The sequence below is a fragment of the Trichechus manatus genome, unplaced genomic scaffold (assembly GCF_000243295.1).
Source record: "Trichechus manatus latirostris isolate Lorelei unplaced genomic scaffold, TriManLat1.0 scaffold00130, whole genome shotgun sequence".
Classification (NCBI taxonomy): domain Eukaryota; kingdom Metazoa; phylum Chordata; class Mammalia; order Sirenia; family Trichechidae; genus Trichechus; species Trichechus manatus.
This window is the reverse complement of record NW_004444066.1, coordinates 6,729,645-6,733,404: the sequence shown is the minus strand read 5'-3', so window position 1 is coordinate 6,733,404 and position 3,760 is coordinate 6,729,645.

The window sequence follows — 3,760 nt, the reverse complement described above, 5'->3', positions numbered from 1 at the left end:
ACTATGGAAGGAGAGAGAAGAAAAGAAGTGGAAGAAGGGGAAGGAGGACAAGAGGATATGAAAGAAAAGGAGAAAGAAAAAGATCTAGAAACCAAAATGAATTCTGGCTATGTTGAATTTTCCAGGCTATGTTATCTTAAAAAAGCAAGGTGCAAAATAATTGTTATGGATTGAATTGTGTCCTCCAAAAATAAGTGTTATAAATCCTAACCCCTGTACCTGTGGATGTAATCCCATTTGGGAATAGGGATTTCTTTGTTATGTTAATAAGGTCATATTTAATAAGGTGTGTTTTAAGCCAATCACTTTTGAGATATAAAAAGAGCAGATTTAGGCACAGAAGCCAGGAAGCACAGACCGGGGAAGACAGATGCCAAGTCACATAAAAATCAAGAAACAGAAGCTGAAAAGAGACAAGGACCTTCCCCCAGAGCCAACAGAAAGTCTTTCCCTAGAGCCAGTGCCCTGAATTTGACTTCTAGCCCCCTAACTGTGAGAAAATAATTTGTTAGTTAAAGCCACTCACTTGTGGTATTTCTGTTACAGTAGCACTAAGAAACTAAGATGATAATATATATAGAATATATACAGCATGCTACTTTTTGCAATAAAGGAGAAAGTAAAGTGTATATAAATATTTGCTTAGTTTTAAAAAAGAAACACATAAAAGATAAACTAGAAATTAATGAAAATGGGTAGCTACAGAGAGTGAGTGGGAATGTGGCATAAGATAAGAATTTTCTGAATCGACAGGGTTTTAACTTTTGAACCATGTATTTTACATATGTTTTAAAAATTAAAAAGGAAAAAAGCAAGCCATAAAATTGAATACAAAAAGAAACATGGATCTAACTATATATTAATACCACATACAAAAATTGCATTAACAGTAGGGTTGCACAGCGCATTACTGCAAGTGCTGTCAATAAGTTGCATACTTGGAAGAAGTTGTGTGGTAGACATATTTATAACAACAACAAAAAGAGTAGCTGCTGAGGCTGCTTATGTACAACCAAACACCTCATGAGATTTGGTTCCTTGGTTTGGAGGTTTAGGGTCATGGTTTTGTAAGACTTCCCAGTTAATTAGCCTAATAATGTGTTTAGTGCTTCTGTTCTACCTCCTAGTTCATTTCATAATTCCTGGGGTATTAAAAGCTTACAAGCAGCCACCCAAGGCACAATTGGTCTCCATTCACCTGGAGCAACAGAGAAAGAAGGAGAGTCAGGAATAGGAGGAGGACATGGAATGTGTGGCTAATTACCTTCATAAACAAGTGTTTCCTTTGCCATGAGACCAGAAGAACTGGATGGTGCCCAGCTACCATTACTGAACATTTTCATCAAAGATTCTATAAAAGAGTCCTGATTAAAAGGAGGAAAATGCAAAACAGAATTCCAAATTCTCATGGACTCTAGACTTCCTGGAGTCATGGAGCTGGATAAACCCCTGAAACTATTGCTCTGAGATAATCTTTAAACCTTAAACCAAAAATATACCCTGAAGTCTTACTAAAACCAAACAAAGGTTTAGCTTAACTAGTAAAAAAGGTCTGCCTTGAGCATTATGTTCTTTTAAAAAACTAGTTATATGGGAGCAAATTGACAAGAGCAACTCAAAAGATTAGATAGGAACCTTAGGGGGCAGTGATTTTACATTAATGGGGGAGGAACAAGTCAGAAAAAGAGGGTGAGAATGGTTGCACAACTCGAGGAATGTAATTGATGTCACTGAATTGTACATGTAGAAACCGCTGAACTGGTGTATGTTTTGCTGTGTATATTCTTACAAAATTTTTTTTTAATTTTTTTAATCACATACAAAAACGAATTCAAGTAACATTTGAACATAATGATCTCACTATATCGCTTAGTGAGGTACATTATGAGGACAAAAAGAACTGCAAAAAAATACTGAACTCTACTTTTAGGTTGTTGTTAATAGTGGTATTAGGTTAGTAATTCTGAAATTACTAATAGAGCAAGTGAGTAAATATTCTGAAGTTCTTGAGAGCCAGCGTTCTCACTGTATGAGAAGGGAGAAACAGGGATAAGGTGAGAAATATTCTGTGATGTGAGATAAAGTTATAATTTAAAAATATCTTAGCTCTGTCCATTGGTAGTGCCTGCTACACCTTGGTAGCAATGAGCACACAAACCACCCAGCTCTTGTTTTCTATATACCATTCCCCACTAAAACGAAACAGGGACCCTTGGAGAAAAGACTGATGCCAGTTCTTGGACAGGACAATACAAAGTTAGCCGGGAACTTGTTGTGCCACAGAGCAAAGAAGTACTCTAAGACTGATGGGGAAACCTCAAAATAACACAGAAGCTAACTGAAATGGGGTTCCCACTGCTTAATTTAGGAAAATTTGACCATCCGAAGAATAACGATGGGGATGGACTACATTATTGTTGCTAGTTATTGTCGAGTCAGCTCTGACTCAAGGTGACCTTATGTATAACAAAAGAAAATGTTGCCCAGTCTGGCACCTTCTTCATGATCATTGGTATGTCTGAGTCCATTGTTGTGGCTATTGTGTCATTCCATCTCATTGAAGGTTTCCGTCATTAAGGATTTCCCCCATTTTCAGTGACCTAGTTTACCAAACATGATGTCCTTTTGTAGCATTTGGTCTTTCCTGATGACATGTCCAAAGTAAGCAAGTTAAAGTCTTGCCATCCTCACTTCTAAGGAACATTCTGGTTGTATTTCTTCTGAGACTGGTTGGTTCGTTTTTTTAGCAGTCTATGGTATATTCAATATTCTTCACCAATACCAGAGTTTCGACGCATCAATTCCTCTTCTTTTTCATTTTCAAACTTTTGTATGCATATGAGGCTATTAAAAAGACCACGGCTTGGGTCACATACCTTAGTCATCAAAGTGATGTCTTTGCTTTTTAAAACTCTAAAGAGGTCTTTTTAAGCAGATTTGTCCAATGCAATGCATCATTTAATTTCATAACTGCTGATTCCAAGGACGTTGACTGAAGTCAAGTAGAATGAAATTGTTGACAAGTTGTCAATGGATTATAGTACATATGAAAAGATTGTTTCAGTTCACAGTGAGTTGGAAGATGAAAGAAAAAAAAACTGGAAGCAGAAGGGAAACTTCCTTTCTACTGAAGAATGACAGCTAATAAAGGTAAAAGAGATTATAAAATTAAGAGCTCACCATATTGCAATCACCAGTGTAACAACTGACAGAAAGATTATCTATAAATGCTACAATTTAGTGAAAGATTGCTGGTAAACAGGATATTTACATAGTTTCAAAATATCACCTCACAGATTACTTATTAATTGCAAAAGGGAAAAGGTACCTTGGAGAAATCTGAAGATACCACTTTAGCCAAGTGATCACACTTAGCATCACTAATAATGGAACAAACTGACAATATGTGCCTCCTAATGTGGTGCAATGGGAAATATCCCTATGTAGTACTATTGCTAAGACTGTTAAATCTGAATAAAGTCTATAATTTAGTTAATAGTAATATACCAATGTTATTTACTAAGTTTTGACAACTGTATCAAGGTTATATAAGATGTTAACCTTAGGGGGAATTGGGTGAAAGGTGTACAGGAACTCTCTGTACTATAGATGCAACTGTTCTGTAAATCCAGAACTATCTGAAAAAAAAGTTTATTTTAAAAACATGTACTTAAAAAGAGATAAAGCAAATATGGCAAAATGTTAACAATTGGTAAATCTAGGTGGCAAGTATATGTGGGTTGTTGTTAGGTGACATCAA